This window comes from Nicotiana tabacum, chromosome 16 (genome assembly GCF_000715075.1).
Source record: "Nicotiana tabacum cultivar K326 chromosome 16, ASM71507v2, whole genome shotgun sequence".
Taxonomy (NCBI): Eukaryota; Viridiplantae; Streptophyta; class Magnoliopsida; order Solanales; family Solanaceae; genus Nicotiana; species Nicotiana tabacum.
The window spans coordinates 137475920-137499942 of NC_134095.1; the positions used below are offsets into that span (position 1 = coordinate 137475920).

At 38.6% G+C, this 24023-nt stretch overlaps 1 long non-coding RNA gene across 2 annotated transcripts; it reads left to right on the forward strand.

Annotated features, from left to right (window-relative positions):
- Window positions 1-204: 204 nt before the first annotated feature.
- On the forward strand, window positions 205-2436 carry LOC107779309 (uncharacterized). Of its 2 annotated transcripts, none has more exons than XR_001646592.2 (2): window positions 205-1097; window positions 2079-2436. It is a non-coding gene; the product is annotated as an uncharacterized LOC107779309 (long non-coding RNA). The 2 variants fall into 2 exon arrangements; XR_001646591.2 differs by having other exon boundaries at window positions 2239-2436.
- Window positions 2437-24023: the final 21587 nt, after the last annotated feature.

Sequence of the window (24023 nt, forward strand, 5' to 3'; positions counted from 1 at the left end):
CGTGAGCATTGTGACACCAATCTTGGGTAGAGGATCATGTTAAACTTCCGCATTTAATTTCAGTTATCTAAGTTTAAAGACTTCCTCTTTTATTTAATTGACTCGTTTTGTTTATATTGTTGCGAATGTTATCAGAAATATTTTAATACTTGGCTGGCCTAGCTCCAATAGTAGGCGCCATCACCACTCCCGATGGTGGAAAATCCGAGTCGTGACACACCCCCTCCTCCTGCACCTTCTACCACCGTTTACTACCCCAAACCCAACAGAAAATTCCCCCAAATCACATTCCCCTCTTCTCTCTTCCCTCCACGTGGTCTGACACATAACAACCCCGAATATTCCTCATTCTGTCCTCTCACTTGAATCTCAAGTGCTTCATCTCTCTCCAACAAATGAAGGATTGATGGGGGTCGTATGATTAAGGAGGTTTAATCCTCTTCGTTCATATGTCCCAAGTTAGTTGGTTTCAGAGAGATTTTCTCATTTTTTTGGGGATTTTAGAATTTAGAAGGTTCGAGATTTCTGGGGAAAAGGATATATAAGGTGATGATTTACATTCTTAAGGGGGATTTGTTTTGGGAAAAAGTCTGAGAACAAATTTCAGAGAGAGATTTTGACAGAAAACTAGGGTTTTGTGCTTAGTTTCATTTTGATTTTTTTTTCTCTGTTGTCTTGTCGATCCTAGAGAAAAAATACTAAAAAAACTAGTTTTTGTTTTGTTTTGAGTTTTGCTTCAAAAGTTTTGGAAAAACAATTTCAAAAAAAGAAAAAGAGTTTTGTATTTCAGTACTTCCTTTCATCTAAAAAAGAATGTTTCTATTTTGATTAAATTAGCATTTCAATTCGAAAATATATACAAAAAAATATTCCAGTTTTTGTGTTTTGATTCCGAGTCTCAAACATGGGTGTTCGAATGAGCTGAGATCGTTTATAGTTCGCATTCGAAAATGCATTTTCCAGTGAGGTTGATTCTGTTCGAGGTTCAAGTTGGTCGTCCCTGATTAGTTTACTGCCGTTCCAATTTGGCGGACAAGTTTATCACCGGACTATCTTGTAATCTCCTTCTGGCAAATTAATCGCAAACTCTCGTTCAGGTTCACATCTTATCCTACTCTGCTTATGTATGTATGTAGCAAAGTATGGTTGGAGCTTAAGATATGGAAGTTTAAATTACATGGTATACTTAAGCGAGTGTTAGTGAATGCCGGCTGCGATCAAGCCATTATCAGTTTTTTTTATGTTAAGGTGTTTGATTTCTTTATGTGTTTGAAATATGTTTTAAAGTTTGTACTTGCTTGATTTTTACATGAATGACTGAACTTCTGGTCAGCTCTGTGATTGATAGGCGAGACATGGTACTATTGTGCTTATTTTCGGTTATTAGAAGAATTTCTCGCACATCTCGATTCCAAATTGGACTCACAATAATGTTAATCAGTGATTCCAATTATATCCAAACATCTTGATTAGTTTAACATGACATATCCATTAGAGAATGCCATTATGTGTGGGATTTAAGGAGTCTATGTTAGTCGTGGATCAGCGACTTCGGTGTAGTCTTTAATTTTTTCAATGAACCCAGTGCACCCAGAATAGTAAGGTTTGCTGCTTAAAGACTTATTTTCATATGTTTACTTATATTAACTATGGATTATTACGTTTTATTTTTCCTATCTCAATTTAAAGGATGATCTCCAGAAGCTTACTCTTTCTGTTGTTCCTTCTAATTTTCATAATGCCCGTGTGATGCTCATTACCACTCTTTAGTGCTGATTAGTGTAATTAAATAGCTTTTCTTTTGGTGTAAATGAAGAGTAAAGTAGCTTCTATTCTTGAGTTGTATGGTTAATGATAGTTTCTCTTTTGTTAATATGTAAAGAAATAAATGCCTGCAACTTAAGGAAATTCACCATTATGAAATTTAGTGTATCTAAGGCCTAAATATGTATCTGTCTAAGTATAATTCGAACCATTTAATAGCATTTGCTTTGGTTTAGTTTTAAAATGCAAACTTTATATTAGCTGGGCGTATTCCAGCATTTGGCTTGGTTTAACTGTTTATTTTTTGGTGGTAGACATTTGCTCATATGATGTTCCAGCAGTCGGTATTGTGTTCCAAGTCGAATGAACAGTCTATTGAATCTTTCTCTTATATTTCCTAATTGGCACACTTTATTTTATTTGCACTATAAAATAATTGTTATGTTAGGGATCATGTGATGTTTCTTTCCTTAGGGTGGAGTTGTCTGTTGAAGTTGTGATACTCATAGCAGCGAATTAATACTTACTGTGTGGCGTATTTGAGTTGGTTCAATGCTCTGATCTTTGTATTACTGGAGTTGGCATTGAGAAGTTGCCACTATGTATTTGATAATTAACGAGTTCCTGATACTGCAATACAATAAGATTTCATATTGTGGACAAACTTTTGTACATTATTGAACAATTTTGGGCAAAATAGTCTTAATAATAATAAAATGCTATTAATTGTGTACACGTTCGTGTGACACGAGTACGTTTTTTAAAAAAAATAATATTCGTAGAAAATTCTTTAGGTGCGACTTAATCGAATCTTCGTGATTGTGTATGCGTTCGCGCAACTTTGGCCAAACTTTCTTAATAATAATAAAGCATGATTAATTGTGGATACGTACGCATGACATAGGTTCTGAAATGAGTAATTAGAAAATTTGATTAAGTCAAGCATGATCAAAGAGACTATGCTAAATCATAGAACTCGGGAATGCCTAACACCTTCTCCCGGGTTAACAAAATTTCTTACCCGGATATCTGTGTTTCGCAGACCGTATAACAGAGTCAAATCTCCTCAATTTGGAATTCTAAACCAGTGACTTAGGACACCATAAATTATGCCAAGTGGAAACTCTATTTAATATAAATAATCCCATTTTGATGGTCACTTAAATTGGAAAAAACTCTCTTACATACCCTTTCGGGTGGTAAAAAGGAGGTGTGACAGTTGTGAGACTGTTGTTACATGGCCATTTCCTCTCTAGGTCATTGTGCTTAAGTTGAAGTCTTCTTCTTTATTTCCTCATCTAGTCTTTCGTTGTGGTACTTAGTGAGAACCTTTAACTCTCGTAAAGCTGTGAGCTTACTATGAACCTTTTGATGTCCTTCCTTGCCTATAATCATCCGTAGTTTCTTACCACTGTGCCCTTGTGCTTGTAGGATTTCTTTTGAACTGATATTTTGACTGCCTTCCCAGTGGTACTTTCTTTTATCCCCGTAATACCCATACGGTACCTTTAGCTACCCCAACTCCTATTTGAATATATCTCAAGTATTATAATGACACTACTGCGAAACTGACTTCTCCATGTTGGGGTTTACTACATTTATCTTGCATGATCCGCTGATTTGTTTGTTACTTCTTGTCTACTCATGATTAGGCTCTTCCTGAACCAACTACTAACTAATCGTCGGCCCATTCTCATATCCATATTCTGCGTAATCTTTCTTGGGTTATTTCCTTGTCTTAACTTACCTCATGTACTGGCTCATTATCTATCAATAATATCCTGGGAGGAACCCTTACTCTTTTTTTTGATGTCGTGATTACATAACGTCGTGTAATCATAGCATATCTGTAACATTTGGATAAGTGCAACCTCATCCCTTTTTAATTTTTATCGCATTCTTCCTTTGTCATTCCATATTTCCCCCTTTAGGGGAGTACTAAGACTTGGAGCTATGACGGCCTGCCTATAGATGATTTTCCTCTTCATCTTTGGTGTCCTTTCACATTATCAATTACCCTTACTTGCCTTGCGGTAATCCTTCTGTACCAAGGATAACAAAATCCCTCGCTCGCGATGGTGACATTTAGTGTAACTGGAATATACAGTCTCTTAAGCTTAACTTTGCTCACCTTGCTTGCTTTAGGGAAGCGTCTCCTTGAATAACCATTGTCAGAATTCATGATGGATCTTCTTTTGTTGTCCATTCTATTATTGCCAGAATCCATCTGAAATTCTCATGATGCTGACTATTATCAAATCACTCAGTTGTTTATTCATGTTTAGTTTATCTTATTCACCAGTCCATACTGATTTCTTTTACTCTAGGGTCTAGCTTTTCCTTCTGTTAATCACGTTAGAGTCGCGAACTTATTTTTCGAAATTAGGATGTGACTGTATGGCCTATACTCTTTTTTTGTCTGAAAGCCCATCACGTTTCGTCTCTTTCTTCATTTGACTATAGGTTCTGTAACACTCTATCGTTGTCATCCATGTATCACACCTTATTTATAATTCTTCCTTATCTATCTTCTCATTTCTCTTCTATTATTTCTGCATATTCCTTTTCTTGTGAAAACTTCAATACGTTATTCTTTCGCTTTTAGCTCTCCTTGCTTCATCCATCGGCTCTTCGGGTTGCTCAACGTCCTCGCTCTACTAGGGACGAGAGTCACACTAAGGTAATTTTTATCCCTTCCAGGCTTGTAGTTCCTATCATTTGAATTTTTTTTTGATCATGCTAGTATTCACATCTAACTGTAATATTGTAGAATACACCATTTGGGTGTCTCACAAGGAGAGCTATTAGCACATTTGCAATATCATTCGGCAATGTCAACTAACACGAGCAATCCATTTACCAATTAGGGTTACCCTAACACCACCCAGATGTTGATATCCCATCCTTCTCTTAACTATACCTGTTAGCCCCCATAGGGCATAACTGGAATGGGTATGACCAATTGTACATACCTCTGTTACTATTTAATATAACTCAAAAAGTTTATGTTCCTCTGCCTAAATTATAAACATTGTTAACCTTCATTAACTAGGCGTCTCGTACCTTCTTCATCTTGCTTCTTTTACTTTTTGAAACTTGTATTTATCTTCTTAATCTCTCATTGTCTTTCACCATAAATATGGATAGGCATTCTTATCAGGAAGCTTACACATTTAAGTACACCCATGATGTCATGACCCTAAACCCGGACCCGGTCGTGATGACACCTATCATGAAACAAGGACAGCCGACACAACTCCCCAATCAATTTAAACAGATATAATAATTCAATTTAAGTCATTAACATAATATAAATCCCAAAATAAAAGCGAGATAGAACATTTGCGGAAATAGCCCGCTAGAAGCAGTTAGCACTCCCTAGCGGAACCCGAAGCTCCTGAATCTGCACACAGGGTGTAGGGAGTAATGTGAGTACGCCAACTCAGTGAGTAATAAAAGTAAGGACAGTTGAGCGACAAGAAAACACATAAAACATAGCAAAATGCTACAAAGAGCTAGTATAAAATCAATATAATGCAATAGAACAGTGAAAACTTATGAAATACCTCAGTTCAGTAAAAACATCTTTAAAGCATCTTTTAACAGATAAACAAGTGAATGAAAAGCAGCGAGAAAAAATAAACACATAAAATCAGTCCCTCGGGTACAATATCAATAGAATTAGCCCCTCGGGCAATAACATGGAACAACATCAGCCCCTTGGGCTATATCACATATCACACTGGATACCCGTGCTCACTGAGGGGTTAAAAGACTCCGGGAGGGGCCCCTTGTGGCCAAAGCGCAATATCAAGTCATCTCGTGACATAATCAATAGGCTCTCGGCCTCATATCAAGACACCTTGTGGCGTACAACTCAAGCCCTTGACCTCATAATCATGAATTAGCTCAATACCATTGCGGCGCGCAGCCCGATCCCATAATAACCTCACAACACAGGCCCTCGACCCTACTCAGTCAGAAATCTCTAAAAGCCACTCGGGCATAGTAAAATATGATGCTCATCTCAAAATATCATTTAAGATGTCAAAACAGTATAAACATAGATGAGTTATAAAAAAAAGAATATAGCTGTAGACATGTGATTTTTGAGCCTCCCCAAGATTTTTCATATTTTAGCATGTAAACATTTAGTTTATGCCTAATATCGCTATTTCAATTAGTTTTGACTCTTTTACTTTATTTCGTCACAAAAAATAAAAATTACAAAAATATTTTAGTTTATGTATCTTTCATAAATTTAAATAACAACAACAACAACAACAACCCAGTGTAATTCCACTAGCGGGGTCTGGGGAGGGTAGTGTGTACGCAGACCTTACCCCTACCCCGAAGGAGTAGAGAGGCTGTTTCCGAAAGACCCTCGGCTCAATAAGAAAAAAGGACAAAAGAACAAAAGGAAACAATATTAGTCACCACAGAACAATATGAAAGAAATACATACATACATATATATATATGGAAAAATAAGAACAACATGAAATCAAGAGGCATGATACCAAGCAAAAGCAAAATAGTATCCTTACCAAACTAGTCCCCCAAAGTTATGACATAAGACAATACTCAGCTACCTCCTAGCCTACAACCTTAATACTCGACCTCCACATATTCCTATAAAGTGCCATGTCCTTGGAAATCTGAAGCATCGCCATATCCTGCCTAATCACCTCCCCCAATACTTCTTAGGCCGCCCTCTACCTCTTCTCGAGCCCTCCATAACCAGTCGTTCACACCTCCTTACCGGAGCATCTGGGCTTCTCCTTTGAACGTGCCCGAACCACCTGAGCCTTGCTTCCCGCATCTTGTCATTAATGGGAGCCACGCACACCTTCTCTCGAATATCATCATTCCTAATCTTACCCATCCTACTATGTCGCACATCCACCTCAACATACTCATTTCTGCTACCTTCATCTTCTGGATATGTGATTTCTTAACCGGCCAACACTCAGCCCCATACATCATAGCCGACCAAACCATCGCTTTATAGAACTTACCTTTGAGTGTCAGTGGCACTCTTTTGTCACAATACTCCAAATGCTAACCTCCACTTCATCCATCCTACCCCGACACGGTGCGTAACATCCTCGTTGTTCTCCCCTCCCACATGGATAACCGACCCAAGGTACTTGAAGTTGTCTCTACTTTGGATGATCTGCGATTCAAGCCTCACATCCATGCCCACTTCCCTCTGCTCAGCGCTGAACTTACACTCCAGGTATTCCATCTTTGTCCTACTAAGCTTGAAACCCTTTGATTCAAGAGCTTGTCTCTAAATCTCCAGTTTCTCGTTAACACCGGTTCGCGTCTCATCAATTAGAACTATGTCATCAGCGAATAGAATGCACCATGGCACATCCCCTTGAATGTGATGTGTTAACACATCCATCACCAGGGAGAATATGAACGGATTGAGCGCAGAACCTTGGTGTAACCCCATAACAACCGGAAAATCCTCAGAGTCGCCTCCCACTGTCCTAACCCGAGTCTTTGCCCATCATACATGTCCTTGTAAGCACATGATTTTTGCCCTATGAAAGAATTACTCCCAAAAAATTCAAAATAAAACGATCTTTCCTTTAGGTACAACTTTTGAGAATTTACGTGTCGTTTTGGTAATTATTTTTGTCCGTAAATGTTTACCTTTGTTATAGTTAATTGAAAAATATAAAAAATACATGGTGCATGCATATTTAGGATTTAATCATGCATTTAGGAATTAATTAAACCATCATTTCGCCCTAAAAAGGAAAAATCAGAAATACATAAATATATATACCTTTTTATTCTATTTGTTGTCTTTGAGTGATTTTGTTTTTAAGGTTTTAACTTGTGTATTAATTATTGTAAGTGTTAATTAACATTTTTGTAGTTTTATTTTTAATTTTAGGAATTGTGTTTAAGTTAAATTAAAAGAAGAAAAGAGTTGGAAAAAAGGAAAACTCGGATTGGGCCAAAAAATCAGGCCCAAAACCAATACATAGACCTAGTCCAAACGCCTTTGTGCCCGGACACTGGAACGACGTCGTTTCAGCGACAATCAATCACATCCATTAACCCTCCACGAATCCAACGGCCCAGATCACATCTTTCTTACCCGTTCCCAATCCCGACCCATTACCCGGTTCGAACAGACCCCCGGCTAAAACCAAACGACGCCGTATTGTTTAGTTCCCTTTAGGTGCGACTTAATCGAATCATCGTGATTGTGTACATGTTTGCGTGACATAATTACGATTCTTTTAAAAAAAAATCAAGGTATGCGTTCGCGCAACTTTGGCCAAACTTTCTTAATAATAATAAAGTGTGATTAATTGTGGACACGTACACGTGACATGATTTTTGACGCGCCAAATAAATGGATACACGTACGCGTGACCTGCTTTAAGATAATTTCTTAATTAAAAGAGGCGAATGTATACAGGTTCTGAAATGAGTAATTAGACAATTTGATTAAGCCAAGTATGATCAAAGCGATCGTGCTAAAACCAAGGAACCCGGGAATGCCTAACACCTTTTCCCGGATTAACAGAATTCCTTACCCGGATTTATGTGTTTCGTAAACTGTATAACAGAGTCAAATCTCATCGATTCGGGATTCTAAACCGGTGACTTGGGTGACCATAAATTATCCCAAGTGGCGACTCTGAATTTAATATAAATCATCTCGTTTCGATTGTCACTTAAATTGGAAAAACTCCTTTATATACCCTTTCGAGTGGTAAAAAGGAGGTGTGACAGCTCTGGCGACTCTACTGGGGATAAGAACCCAGAACTTCTGGTTTAGGGTTCAAGAATTCGAGGTTGTTTTTATGATTTTTACTTAAATTTATTTATTGTTCATATTATCGTATTTGTGGACCTAATGTGCTAAATGATGTTAATTTACTGCTTTCATGTTACTTGAACTGTATTAAGCTCCCTTCTTACGCCACCTCTCTGAGTCTTCTAAAAAATTGTGCACACATTCGCGTGACCCACTTTTCTATTAGAAGTTATACCAAATAGAACGAGGTTGGACTAGCAACAAGGCCGGGTAGACTTTTGTGCTCCCGGTACGTTGCCCCTTCTTCGGCTCGAGTTTTCCGCTCGGGTACGCCAGGTCTAGAACACAACCCTAGGTTTAAACCTAGAATAACATAACCTCATGCCAGATCCCTAGTAGGAACGTTTGTTGCATCACGTGCATTTGACTTAGGGGACTCAAACAGGGGTTGAGTCCATCTAGGACAAGTGTACCCAAAAATAAAAAACCATCCTGATGCATCCTATGTGGCACATGTTGCATTTCTTCAAGGGTAAAAGGGTCATTTGGAGGACCAATGATGGCTGAGGGTAAATGAAAAAGAAAAGAGGATGAAGTGTGAAAGTAAAGCAAATAGGGCCCGGTTATATTTTTTTCACAATTTTGTTAAGAAAAAGACAAAAACAAAGCATGAAACATTCGGAAAAAAAAAACATTTTGCACTTTCCCATCATTTTCCAAAAAATAAAAAACAATCAAAAAAAGGGGAAAATAAAATCCAAAAAGAGTTTACATGTTTCATCATTTTTCAAAAAAAAAAGACAAAATATATTTTTCTCTAAATTAGTTAATTTTTTATTTCTCGCTCGTATCTGATCTTCCCGAACTACGCATACCTAATTCTCATTTTTCGGGGCGGGATACGTAGGCAACCCACATAGGGTCCGATCTTCCTAGTAAGTCTTAGGTTTTTGGCTTCGCGGGATCTTAGCCAAATCTTGCATTTTTAGCCACTTTTAGCCACATAGGTTAATTTTAGAAAAATAGTCACAATCATGTCTTGCATGTGTCCAACAAGAAGGGTTATTGTCTCACATAGCGTTCTAGGTCTTTAACTTATTTGGTTTTAATTTTCTCATATAGGTATGGGTCTACTTACCAGAGTTTGAGCATGACAGACACCCCGAGACCATCCAGTCAAGATCGCTCTTTCAGAAGTTGCTAAAGGAGATTTTTTTATTTTTTTTATTTTTTTAGTCTGTTTTTCATTTTATGTCATCTTTTACTTTCTAGTTTGTACAGTAATGTCGAGTCTTTTGTTATTGTACTTTCTATTTTGTATTTGAAAAAGTGTGATATAACTCAAATATCCAAAAAAGAGGTTTTGCGTTTTATATTTCTGTTAGAAGTTTTCTTTAGAATACTAATTCTAGAATAAAATAAAAAATTTCTTTTGAGGTGGTTTTCCTTTAGGAAATTAATATCTAGAACTCAAAATAAAAAATTATTTTTATATTTCCTTTAGTATGTTAAGACTAAAAATTCAAAAAAAGAAGAGAATTTTCTTTTAGTACCTCTTTAAAAGTTTTCTTTAAGACATTAATTCCAAAAATCCAAAAAAAAAAAGATTTTCTTTTAAGGTTCTTCTTTGGGAAATTAATGAAAAAATAAAAAAATAAAAATTCTTTTATTTTCACTAGAACTTTAGGATATTGTACATAGAAAAAAAATATACTTTATCTTTTGTTTATCTTTAATGTTTCTTCTTAGGTAATCAAAAACTGAAATCCAAAAATATTTTTTATCTTGTTCATTTCTCGTTTCGAAATCTTTCTTCAGGGATATCAAATAAAAATTTAAAATATTTTTATTTGGTTTATTCTTCAGATTTCCTTCCTAAAAAGAAAATAATAAAAAAATATTTTTCTCTTGTAGTGTTTTTTCCTTAACAATTTTCCATAGAGTATTTGTTTCAAAAAGAAAAAAAGGAGAGAAAACAAATATATGATCGTTAAGCTTGAGTTTAGAATAAGTTATAGAACATTAAGTCTAGAAAATTCAAGAAAAAAATTTTGCTTCTTTTATTTCTCTTTTCTCATCAGAGTAGTCATTAACGTAAAAATAAAGAAAAAGAAAAAGAGAACGTTAGTTTGTTTACTTTATTCCCGATTGTTGATACCCAAATTTTTTCAATGTATTTTAAATAAACATAAATACCTTCAAAATAGCATATATATGCATATATAACCATGCACAAGGCTTTACAATTTTTCCCGTAATTTTTAAGGGTTTAAATTGGTTTATTTTCTCACTTTTTACCCATAAAATCCCCAAAATATTCTTTCCAAAATTATTTTTTCGATAATTCATTTATTAAATTTCTATATTTATGCCAAAATATGGCTAATGTAATTTTTATGTATTTTTACAATTACATTTGGTATTTTTAAAGCTAAATTGCATGTAATTGCAATGTTAGCCCATTTTATGATTTAATTATGTTTTATATGCATATAATTGGAATTTTTATTGTTAGATTGTTAATTATATATTTTTAAATCATTTTGGCACCTTAAATAATTTTCTAGAAATTTTTATTATTTTTATAATTAAAAATAGGGAAAACTGGCTATTTAAATTATAGCCAAATTGGCTTTCAATTATAGCCAAATCGGACCCCAGTTCCCAGCCCAATTTTGCAGTTAAAAACCCGACCCACACCCTATTAACCCTTACCCAAACCCGAAACTCACCTACCTGTTCTAATCCTGACCGTTGATATCCCAAATCAACATTCCAAATAATTCCCTTCCTTTTTAATTTCCAAACGACCCCCAACACTAATTCATTTCTCCAAAGGTGCCTCCTTCATATGCTCTCTCATATCCACTCTTCTCTCAAAGCTAACCCTAGACTCCTCCACTCCCCTCTATCTCCGGCGACTTTCCTTTTCAACCCAAGCCTCCAATGGGTTTCTCATCACTCTACTCATCATCTCTAAGGCTTTCAAGGATCCTAGGCCAAGACGATTTGGACCTGGGGTTTCTATTTCTGTTACTTATGGGTTCTCCGGTGTGATTTTGGGCAAAAATCACACCTTATATGACACGATCGATGAAGTTTCAACATGTTCTTTTTTGATTTTACTTGGGTTTCTTTTTAATCCCCTGACTCTCTTCTGAATATTTAAGATCTGTGTTATTTTTATTCTTTAAGCCTATTTTCTTTTGTGATTTGCTTATCTCGAGCTTTTTTTTTCTTCTGAAAGATCTTCTACTCTAAACCATTTTTATTCCTTTTGAAACTAGGGTTTTCGGAGTCCTTTGTATACCTGTTTTGACTGATTTCTGTATGATTAAACCTTTTTCCTTATTTATCTCGACCGATTCTAAGTTCTTACTACTTTTTAACTCAACTCTGTTAAAAAGCCCTAATTTCTTAAAGATTTTCTTTACTTGTTTCTGTGAGTTAGCATTATTTTCTTTACTTGTTTCTGTGTGTTAGCCTGATTTTCTTTACTTGTCTCTGTGTGTTAGCTTGATTTTCTTTACTTTGCTTCTATGTGTTAGCATGATGTTCTCCACTTTGGTTCTGTGTGTTAGCATGACTCTCCTTTACGTCGTTTTTGTGTGTTAGCCTGTTTACCTGGTTCTTGTTAATCTCTTGTTGTCACCATGCTTCGAATACTTTCTGCTGAATCTCTAGCCTACTTACATCACCTCTACATGACTTTGTTTGCTCATCATTTGTTTCTTTCTGCTTATATAATAGACTTTGTTTGTTTGCTACTTTTGTTTAATCGTCTCTATTTATATGTTGAGGTATGCAGAATCATGACTCCCCATGATTGATTTAGATTCTCCTTAACTTTTGGTAATTGAAAGATTTTCCTTCAAAGTCCTGGAATTCTACTCGTCTGTTTGAATTAACTGATTGCATTACCTTATTTACTATGGTACTTTGTTTTACTTAATCTTTCCTTAATTAGGTCTTTTGAATTTTGTCCTAATTCACTACTTTACGCCTACCGAATCTTGACACTTTCCTTATTTAATCATGCACTGATTTCCCCTTCCTCCCTTATATGGTACTGAATCTTCCCATTTGTCTCTGACTCCCTTAACCTAAGGAAGTACTTCCTTGATTCTCTGAAGTGATTGATTCTGAGTTCTTAAATTAGTATACTACTATTATTTTCACCTTATTCCACTACCTACTTTCAACTATAAATACTCTAAATCTTTCACAAAGGACACACACACTTGGCTTTCAAAAAACCCCTCTCTTACTTAAAATCTCTGTGTTATTCTACTACTATTAGCTGGCTGCAAGCCAAGGCTAATCATCTATACCAGTGTCAAACTATCTCTAATCACATCCATACCAGTACTAATATTCCTAATAGGGTCATGTGTCTGCAGTCAATGTCTATGTCCAAACCCCCTTAACCCCTGTGTGATTACTGAATTCATTCACTTGTTGTGTGTGGTCTTATCCTGAAGTGTATGAACTTTGTTTACCAGTACAACTTCTTTTCAACAATCTGTGTTACTAATCGCTTTCAAAATAGACCTTTTGAGTCCAGTTTTAATAAACTTCTTTCAAACATGAGTCCTGCACCTTCACTCTACTCGTAGTTAATAATTTCTGTCCCCTCTAGTATGTGTACTGCCTTAGGATCCTCTTGAGAACCCTTGGAAATATAGTATACTGAGGCTAGCTTTCCACACTGTACTGGTTTAATATTTGGTTATTAAGTCTAGGTGTAAGCATTGCTCGGAGTCCTTGAGATCCTTAGGGAACTTTGATGCACCTAGACTCTGATTTGTCTATGGAAATGAGGCTTGAAAGACCATTGGAGGCTTTGGGTAACTGTGGCCTGATAGCAGGCTCTCTACATAATAGCTTCTTAATTTTCCATTTCACTTATGTAATTAATTTGTTGGCCTATAACAATATGTAAAAAGATATTTGGGTATTTAGTGAAAGGGTGGGTAGATGTATACCTTGTGGGGTAACTTGGGTAGAAATCCTGCCTTAGGACTTATTTTCAAATCTGCATGCCTCACTCGATAGAAAACATGCCTATAGGGTTTTTATTCCTGTTGAATCTGATTGTTTTTACATAATAGAAAACATGCCTATAGGGTCTTTAATTCCTGTTGAATCAGATTTCATAATAGAAATCATGCCTATAAGGACTTTACTTTTAATGTCACTTGCATTAGATACAAACCACGTTCATAAATCCTGCATTTGTCATGTTAGAGATCATGTTTCCAGGTTCCAAGTCAACATGTTTTTAATCAACTCAAATATAGATATCATGCCTATAGGACATAATTCCGATTCAGTAAGTTTTTCACATGTTACTGTAAATTGCCTAAAACCAATAATACGCCTAGATATCATGTCTATAAGGATCTAAATTGCAATTTTGTCTGGTAATTCTAATTAGCCTAATAGATCAATTGTATCTCGCCTAGTTTACTTCTCAAAACTGGCTTTTGTTAAGCAGCGACATTTATTAAAACTGGTTCTTTCAACATTGCTTTAATCTCATTAGATATCCCGCCTATAGGATTAAAAGGGACTATTTCAAAACTTGTCTGTTTTTGTATTAATATAAATATCAGTTTTGTATATAGGCAAGCCTTAGGGCATTTTCAAAACTTGCATGTCTCTGAAGTTGTTTCTGTCACTCAACAGTTTGAATTCTAATGATCCCTTTTTAAGAGATCCTAGGCAACTAATAGGTTGTGACTTCTGTATCTGAAAGTGGTTTATTCCTGCATTATTATTTAGAAATCCTGCCTTAGGACTTTGATTACTAAAGACCTTACTTGTGGTTGAGTCGTGCTGCATGTATGCTAGTTTGTGGAGGAAACTATGAGCCTTTAATTGCTCTATTTATGTTAATGTCCTAAATGCTTTTCTTTGACCGTCGCCTTAGATTTTTGCCTTTAAAACCTTTGGGGTATGTCTAGAATTGCCTATAGGTAGAGCTTTTAACTCCATCCGGGACTATTAAGAAGGGATGGGTAGCAGCACACAATAGGAATTAGTGACCACACTCGCTTTGCATGACCAATAAGGGATGGGAAGGGTAGACGTGGGATATGATGACTACGCGTCAACGTCACGTGCAGTTCCTCGATGAGGAGTTTTTACCGAACATTGCGTGGGGTGATCCTATAGGATAAACAACCTAGGACCCCTCTTTACCCCAAACCTTCTCCTTGTTTAAAGCTTTCTTTATAATTTGTTCAACCTTTATTTCACTACTTGACTTGTTTAAACGTGCTATATTTATTTGATTCAACTATGAACTAATTTGTAACTATGAGTTTGGTTGGGACTCACAGTTGTGGACCAAGAGGGGTGACTAATACCTTCCCCTCGAAGTTATCTCGAGCCCTTACCCTAATCTCTTGTAATGCAGACCAACCTTAGAGTTAATCACTCTAGGTGCCCTAACGCACCATAATCCGTTAGGTGGCGACACTTCAAATACCGAATTCCCAATAGGAAATGAGTCATGGCACCCCATGGAATGTCGAAACCCGGACCTCTCTCCGCGAGGAGGGGAAAGGGGGGCGCGACAACATGGCGACTCTACTGGGGATATCTTTTAGGCTCTTACCATAATGGACTTGTTTTTACAAATTAGTCCAAGCATGCTTATCCCGTACCCTCCTCCCTTATTTGAATTTAATTGTTTGTTTATCTTAAGCATTTATGATTCTTTATCCCTGAAAACTGACTTGTCTTTTTATTTTCCTTTTCTTGTAACTGTCTTTTCAATTATTTAAATATTGTATTTATTTTACTACGTGAAAATACACGCCAACATGTTATTAACTGCTGCATAAATCAAGATCCACATCATATTCCACTTGTGCGCCTCAAATCCTATAGCAACTCTTTAATGAGTGGTTGCGCTCTTACTATTTATTATCCCTAAATTCAGAAAGACTTATTTGTGGTAAAACCAGTCGATCAGCAGTGCAGTTGACGGTTCTGTGCCTTCCTCATCAAGTTGTTTGCTTGATGTTACCAGTCTAAAACTCCATAGAAACCTTACTCTGTTTAAATTGTGCAAACATCATGGTCAAACCTAGTCGGATCAGTTATGTTGTCCACATAATGATCCTTTAAGATAAGCCTTATCCAAAGTCCATCGGGTTTTCCATAATCTCAATGGACACAACCATATTTTGTGCATTAATTTAGAGAATTAAATGCTAATATGTTGATCATAAGTGTATAAATCGTCTAGTCTGGTGGGGGTAAGGTCTAGCCCATTTTGTTTTACAGAAAATGAGGCACGAAGTCCCCAGATTCGGTATGGTTTAAAATATACCTCCATTGCTGCTAAATTTGTGGGAAAATCTTTCCTCAAGTGACAAGAAGCATGTGAAGAAGTACCTGGGTAACATGACCTCCCTGCTAGACATTGAACCTAACAAGAAACAGATCGAGGCTGCCACCCTATTCTAGGACAATGAAAGAGTCGTGTTCTGTTTTGGCGACATAGAAATGACACTGCTCCTAGATGAAATAGGAGGACTTGCAGGGTTGACTTGGGACAGTCCCGGGCTATTGGTGCCAGAAAACCGTACAGGCAGGGGATTTTTGAAGATGGGGCTGAAAAAGAATGTCGACTTAGTGTGCCTGAAGGACTCCTACATATCTTTCGAATATCTTTATGAAAGGTATGGCCACAGCAAGTCTTTCTACACTTATCATAATGAGATCACCCTAACATCACTAGGTCACATCCACCGCAGAGTGTTCATGTTCATCGTGTACTTTCTGGGGATGATAGTGTTCCCAATGATAAAGGGAAGAATCCACACCAGGTTGGCCATGGTCGCCAAAACTCTGATGGAGGGGATTAATGGGCAAAGATATACCATAGTCCCCATGATCATAGCTGATATTTATAGGGCCCTGGAATGCTATCAAAGAGGGGTCTAACATTTCGAGGGATGCAACTTATTGCTGCAATTATAGTTATTGGAGCATCTCCAAAAGGGTCGCTATCGCCAAGAATTTCTGTGAAGGGCTTGGAACGACCACATTTCTTTCCACCACCCTAAGTAGATGGCCTACATTCCGGACAGATTTGCTCAGCTGGAAAGTGCCAGCAAATAGGTAGAATTCTTCGACAATCTGACCGAGAAACAAGTACAGTGGATGGTTGAGTGGTTTCCAATGGACGAGTTCATTATCAGGTCCAGGGATTCTCCGTATTTAGTGTTGATCGGGTTGAGAGGGATATATCCATATGCTACCATAAGAGTTATGAGGCAAGCGGGCAGAAAGCAGGTTGTACCAAGGGTCGTAAAGATGAGCCATTTCAGGGCAGATTTCCAAGATGATGACATACCTTACAAGTGCCAAGATCAACATATGTGACATTGTAAAATTATTGTGGAGAAAAGCACGATTGAGCCAAACAGATATCACGCAGGGTGCGAGCCTCTCTACCCTACATTGTTGGAGGACAATCTGAAAGGAGTGGTGATACCGGGGACTGGTCGAGGGAACAAAATCATAAACGAGGGAGATGAAGCCCAAGTCAAATACAACAAGCTATGCAAGAGAGTCCACTACTCTGAGAATGAGCATCGTGAGATACATGAGAGGAACATGAGGTTGATCGAGGAATGAAAAGATATGGTAGTCATTTCCAACATGAAGCTAGAATACCTGGAGCAAGGTATAGTGGAGCTGGAGGGCAAAGTCATAAAAAGGATCGAAAATTGATGGTATGCTGAAGGAGCTGAGGGAGGACATCTGGCCCAGCCTACTTACTGCTTGGACTGCGCGAGCTGGGAGACCTGTTTGATGGAGTCCGGGAGATCGAATATGGGGAAGGTACTTCTGGGACCAAATAGATTAGATTTACTTGTTTTCCTTAAATGTAATAAGGCCAAGTGCCAGTAGTGACTTGTCTTTTTTTCATTATGTTAGTGTCATTTTGGATTCGTCTATTTTATATTATGAAATGAAGCATTTATTAGCATTTTTTAAGTTATCCAAATTTATTTGTCGCTAGGCCTACCTCGGGCACAACGAGGCTCCCAAATTAGGATACGGGTTTATATCTTGCACTATGTGTTTAAATACTGCAAATATTTTAGGATCCCCACTAACTTGTCACCTTTTGTTTTGTTTTTAATTATTATTCCCATCCCCATAGGTTGGTTCATCCATACTGGCCTCGTCAGCATATCATACCAGATCTAAAGGCCCTTCACCTCCTCCACCTCCAAGCAACGCAAAAAGAAGAGGGAAATCAAAGAAGGACGACTTAAGTGGAATCCGAAAGGAAAATATTGAGAATGCAGAAACTTCCAATGGCCGTAGTACTCCGGCCTCGAATGACCTGGTTTTGAGACTCAAACAAAAGATACTAGAATTGTAAGGAGAACTTGAGCAGGTCTGCAATTTGGCAAACTTGTCACTCACCCTCAATGTCCCTGATATCCACTAACAAAACACAAAGAACCCAACACCTCCTCAAAATACACAAAACCAACAGCCATAAAATCCTATCGTACCAAATCAATATGCAACTCTACCATAAAATATCAATCCATTATCGATACCAACTCCACCACAACAGCATCAACCAATTCCATACCCACCAACCACCACTTACCACACTCCCCAAAATACACCACCATTCATTTTAGATGAACAAAACTCTACCAATGACCATCACTATACCTAGGTTCCTGGCACCTATCCGAGCAACCCTATATACATGGAAACTATACCACATTCTACCTAGCAAATCTCTTGTACAACGAAACCCTCTGAAAAGGACCTGCTCATTAAGAATATGACTGAAGAACTCAAGAAAACAAGCCGGGCAAGATGTCAAAGGGGATAGGGGAATAGAAGGTTTAAACTATGAAGATATGTGTATACAACCCGATGTGGAATTGCCAGAAGGGTACAAACCTCCCAAGTTCGAAATGTTCGATGGTACGGGTGATCTCAAGGTTCACTTAAGGACTTGTTGTGACAAGTTTGTGGGGATCAGAAAAGATGAAAGGATTTGAATGAAGCTCTTTATGAGGAGTTTTACCGGGGATGCATTGTCTTGGTATATTAGCTAGAACACCAAGAAATGGTCCAGTTGGGTAAGCATGGCGTCAGATTTCATGGAGCAGTTCAGGTTCAAACACAGAAAATGCACCTGATGTCTTCTACATCCAGAATCTCAAGAAGAAGCCCACTGAGACCTTCCGCGAATATGCTACTTGTTGTAGGTCATAAGCCGCCAAGGTCAGGCCTGCTTTGGACGAAGAACAGATGAATAAGTTCTTCGTCAAAGCACAGGATCCACAATATTATGAAAGATTGATGGTCATCAAAAATCACAAATTCTCGAATATCATCAAGCTCGGGGAAAGGATCGGAGAAGGAATCAAGAGCGGGATATGACAAATTTCTAGGCACTGCAAGCCATTAATAAGGGACTTCAATCAGGCGGCATATCGAAGAAGAGAGATATTGGGGCAGTAATGGTGGCCTAGGTCCTAAAAACTCCACTCACATATCAAACACCTCCACCCACCTATCAGACACCTCCACCTGCATATCAAGCATATCAACCCACCTACCAAACACCTCCACCTACCTACCAAGAATCACCACCTACATAGCAACGTTCATCTCCCAGATATTCCCAACCAGCCGCTGTCCATCATACCTATAATTCCCAACCATCCCATTTCCAATCACCAACAACTCGCCAAAATTATCCAAGGACAAGACCCAATTTCAATCGCAAGCCACCCAGACAATACACCGCCATTACTGAGCACATCGACCAATTGTACCAAAGGTTAAAAGCCGCAAGTTATGTCACTTCTATTCCCCTTGTAGCACTGGAAAATCCATCCCAATTGGTCAATCCAAACAAAACCTGTGCATACCACTCCGGCAAGAAAGGGCACACTATTACTGAGTGCCGAACATTGAAGGATAAGATTCAGATACTTATTGACAACAAGGTCATACAAGGGAAGGAAGCCGCAGCTAATGTCCGTAATAGTACCTTCCCTGATTACAGAGGTGATGGTGTACATGTCATAGAAACAAATGAGGAATGGGACCCTGAGGGGTCAATTGGTCTTATCCGAGAAGGCGATGATTTTAAGGTTGCAGTTACAATTACTCCCATTATGTTTCAGACTCAGGTACCTAGTGACGTTGAGGTAACGACATCAGTTCTATTCGAGGTGGAAGTAACTCTGCCCGCAGCCACCCCCGCTCAATTTGAAGTAGAAGTGGTCACACCTTTTACTATGACGGTGTCAACCACACCCCTATTCAACTCAAAGGCGATACCCTGGGATTATGTCACCAGGGATTGGTGAAAAGGGAAGGCTAAGATAGAGGAATCTGACGCCGCAAAAGGGATGACTCGAATTGGAAGAGTCTACACACCTGAACACTTGGGAGGTTCAAGTAAGGATACCACTACTAGGAAGCCTGTCATTGAGACCGAACCAGATGACTTGTGGAGGTAAGTACAGGCGAAAGAATATTATGTCATTGATCATCTGAACAAAGTCCCTGCTCAGATATCTATCCTGTCACTACTACAGAATTCAGAGGCACACAAGCATGCCTTGATGAAAGTACTAAGTGAGGCTTATGTACCTAACAATATCACTGGAGGAGAAATGGCCAACATGGTCGGACAGGTGATGGAAAGCCATAAGATTATCTTCCATGAAGATGAGCTGCGACTCGAAGGTCTGAATCACAATCGAGCATTGCACATTACGGTACAGTTGGAAGACAAATTCATTGTTAGGGTCCTGGTTGATGGTGGTTCGAGTCTAAATATTTGTCCACTAGATACCCTGAAAAGGTTAGGAAAAGGTTTCCATGAAATACAGACTGGAAGCATGAATGTGAAGGCTTTCGATAGGTCCTAGAGGGCCACGATCGGGGAGATCAACCTTTGCTTGCAGATGAGACCAACTTGGTTTGACATTGAATTCCAAATGCTTGACATAACCCGCCTCGTATAATCTTTTCTTGGGCCGCCCATGGATCCATGCTACTAGAGCCATGCCATCCACACTACACCAAGTCATGAAATTTGAATGGAACCGCCAGGAGGTAATCATTCATGGAGACAGGAATAATCCCATCTATACCAGTCAAATCATTCCGGCCATTGAAAAAAAAAAGGTGTGAGGGGAAACCTATCATCACATTGAACGGGTCAATGCCATTGAGAAGGATAAGTGGTGGAGTAACAAAATAGAAAGCATACTAGCATGGTCCAGATATGAACCCGGCAAAGGGTTAGGAAAGAACCTCCAGGGTATCACCAAGCCAATACGGCTAAAAATCATGGTACTACCTTTGGTCTCGGATACCGGTATACATGGCAGGAGTACAAGGAATGGTCGCCTCCATGGCATGGACGGTATTACCCTCTTGAGCGACCGATACCCCATTTGGAACAAGCTTTCCATCAAGCAGACACAATATGGGGAACCGCTGAAGAAGAAGCACTAGCTGGGCTGAAGGAACTGTTCTTGGAAGATGAGGATATGGACTGCAGTGCCATAATTGAGGAGGAGGAGGAATAAGGCGCCTCCATTCAGACCGTTGCAAAGGGACCCGTTCTCAGGAACTGGACCGTTACATCATCCCGAACACGCCGAGTCCCTGGGTAGCTTGGTAGAATTTATGGCTGTTCTAGGCATTTAAATTTTTCAGCAATTTTGTTTAAACTTTCTTTGTTTCAAAATAAATGCTCGATCCACCGAGTCAAGCTTTGTTTGAACAATTTTCTCAGTTTTAATCAAATGAATTTATCCTTTATCATTATTCATTACTATGTTATAATTTTCCCTTCTACAGTGTTATTATTACTTTTTCTGATGAACCAGTGACTGTGACATGTAATGAGGCAATGCAACAGGATAATAGTGACTCAGAGGAAGAAGATGAGATACCCGACGAAATTGTCAGAGAAGTTGAGAATTTTGAGAACAAGCCTAAATCCAACTTGGATGAAACAGAAGTAGTAAATTTGGGAGACGCTAAGGCCGTCAAAGAGACCCGCATCAGCATTCATTTGTCACAAACAGAAAAGGATGAGTACATCCATTTTCTAAAGGAGTATGAGGATATCTTTGCATGGTCGTATGATGATATGACTGGTTTAAGCACATCAATAGTAGCTCCCAAGTTGCCTACCAATCTTCTGTGTCCGCCAGTCAAGCAGAAACTCAGAAAATTCAAACCAGACATGAGTTTGAAGATCAAGGAGGAAGTTACCAAACAGATCAAAGTCAAGGTTCTCAGGGTGGTTGAGTACCCAACATGGTTAGCTAATATTGTGCCAGTTATAAAGAAAGACACGAAGGTCCAAGTATATGTTGATTATCGGGATTTAAACAGAGCAAGTCCCAAAGACAATTTCCCACTGCCAAATATACATATCCTGATCGATAACTGTGCCTAGCATGGACTGCAGTCCTTTGTAGATTGCTTCACAGGTTATCACCAGATCTTGATAAATGAGGAAGATGCCGAGAAGACAGCTTTTATTATGCCTTGGGGAGTATACTGTTACAAAATGATGTCTTTCGGCCTAAAGAACGCAGGGGCCACTTACATGAGGGCCATGACAACCATTTTCCATGATATGATACACAAAAAAATAGAGGTGTATGTGGACGACGTCATTATCAAATCCAAAAGGGCCACGAATCACATAGCATACATGAGGAAATTCTTTAATAGGCTCATGAGGTACAATTTGAAGTTGAACCCCGCAAAGTGTGCATTCGGGGTTCTAGCAGGAAAATTACTGGGATTCATTGTCAGTCGCCGAGGGATCGAGCTAGATCCGACTAAAGTCAAAGCTATTCAGGAATTACCACCACCCAAAAGCAAAAAGGACGTGATGAGCTTCCTAGGGCGGATCAACTACATCAGCCGATTCATAGCATAGTCCACAGTCATATGTGAAACCATCTTCAAGATGTTGAGGAAAGATGCCGAGACAAGTTGGACCGAGGATTGTCAGAAAGCTTTTGACAAGATCATGTAATACATGTCCACATCGCCAGTTCTAGTCCTTCCAGAACCAGGACGACCGTTGCTGCTTTATTTATCTGTGTTAGATGGAGCCTTTGGATGTGTTTGGGGCAACATGACGAGATAGGAAGAAAGGAGCAAGCCATATATTACCTGAGCAAGAAATTCACACCTTATGAAGTGTGATATTCCCTGCTCGAACGCACTTGTTGTGCTTTTACCTGGACAACCCAGAAGTTCAGGCATTATTTCTGTGCCTACACGACATACTCATATCCAGGATGGATCCTCTGAAGTACAAATTTCAGAAGCCCATGCCTACTGGGAAGTTGGCTAAATGGAAGATACTACTGAGTGAGTTCGCCATCGTCAATATAACTCAAAAAGCATTCAAGGGACAAGCGTTAGTAGATCATCTCGCTGAAAATCCAGTGGAAGGAGAATACGGTCCCTTGAAAATGTATTTTGCTGATGAAGAAGTCTCATTTGTGGGAGAAGACATTACGGAAGAGTATGACGGTTGATGGATGTTCTTTGATGGAGTCGCAAATTACAAAGGAGTAGGCATTGGAGCAGTTTTGGTATCTGAAACGGGTCAGCACTATCCGGTATCTTCCAAAATCAGATTTCCCTATACCAACACCATGACGGAATATGAGGCCTGCATACGAGGGCGCAACATGGCAATCGACATGAACATTCAGATTTACTTGTGCGCCAGGTGCAAGGAGAATGGGCTACTAAGAATTCCAAGATATTTCCATATCTGCACCATGTGCAGGAATTGAAAAGGAGGTTCACGAAGATAGAATTCCTACATGTGCCCAGAATTCAGAATGAGTTCGCCGACATACTAGCCACTTTGTCATCAATGATACATCATCCAGATAAGAACTATATTGATCCCATTCCGGTGTGGATCCATAATCAGCCGACATATTGTGCTCATGTAGAGGAGGAAGCAGACGGAAAGCCTTGGTTCCATGACATCAAGGAGTACCTATCAAAAGGAGATTACCTAGAGCATGCAAATCACATTCAGAAATGCATGCTCCGGAGATTGTCAAATCACTTCTTCCACATCGGAGGAACTTGTACAGAAGAACCTCGGATTTGGGTTTGCTATGGTGCGTCGACGCAAAGAAAGCTTCTAAGCTACTTGAGGATGTGCATGCTGGGATCTGCGGTCCGCACATGAATGGCTTTGTTCTGGCCAAGAAAATACTCAGGGCATGTTACTTGTGGATGACCATGGAGACAGATTGTATTCAGTATGTCTGCTAATTCTTTCAATGTCAAGTGCATACCGACATGATAAAAGTTCTACCAAACGAGCTCAATGCAAGAAGATTACCTTGGCCATTCACCGCCTGGGGAATGGATGTTATTGGTTCGATCGAGC